The following is a 708-nucleotide window of genomic DNA, read 5'->3' on the forward strand; positions in this document are numbered from 1 at the left end:
TTCTGATAGAATTACTAAACTACTAACTACTAAAACTTTAGCTTCATTAGCTGTCTTTGTTTCTGTCTACCCAGAAACAAAGGGTAGATCTATAAGAAACTTCTGGTTAATCTATAAGAAACTTCTAATTATTTCCAGGAGAAGATAAAATATATTGTAATTAATGTGTAAAAATAAAAAATAAATAAAATAATGTGTGTATACACATATATGTGTATAATATATGTAACAAATGTATATTATACACATATATGTATGTATACAAAAACACGAATGCCCCAGAGATGTTTCCATGTAAAGGACTCCTTTTTTATATTAGATACATAACAGACAGAAAAATAAGATCACTAAGGCCATGCCACCCTGAACAAGCCCAATCCCATCTGATCTTGGAAGCTAAGCATGGTCAGGCCTGGTTAGTACTTGGATGGGAGACCATCTAGGAAGACCAGGTGCTGTAGGCATAAAAAATAAAAAAATAAGTGATTGTAGGCAGTCTGTGAGGTCAACCAAGGGTTGTTCACCTAAAAGAAATAATAATAATAATAATAATAATAATAATATCATTAACATAGAAGAATCCCAGGTTTGCACTTTTCCCGATCCCCCAACACAAATTAGAGTGGTGATGATGAGGCAAAGAGAGCGCTCCTTGGTCTGAATCTCTCAAGCTATTAAGTTAAGTAAAAGGTAGATTCTGTATATTTA

The 708-nt window shown here is 32.8% G+C and overlaps 1 pseudogene; it reads left to right on the top strand.

Annotated features, from left to right (window-relative positions):
* The first annotated feature begins 345 nt into the window (after nt 1–345).
* LOC112474150 lies at nt 346–464 on the top strand (annotated as a pseudogene).
* Nucleotides 465–708: the final 244 nt, after the last annotated feature.

This window comes from Pteropus alecto, unplaced genomic scaffold, assembly GCF_000325575.1.
Source record: "Pteropus alecto unplaced genomic scaffold, ASM32557v1 scaffold88, whole genome shotgun sequence".
In the NCBI taxonomy this organism is placed as follows: Eukaryota; Metazoa; Chordata; class Mammalia; order Chiroptera; family Pteropodidae; genus Pteropus; species Pteropus alecto.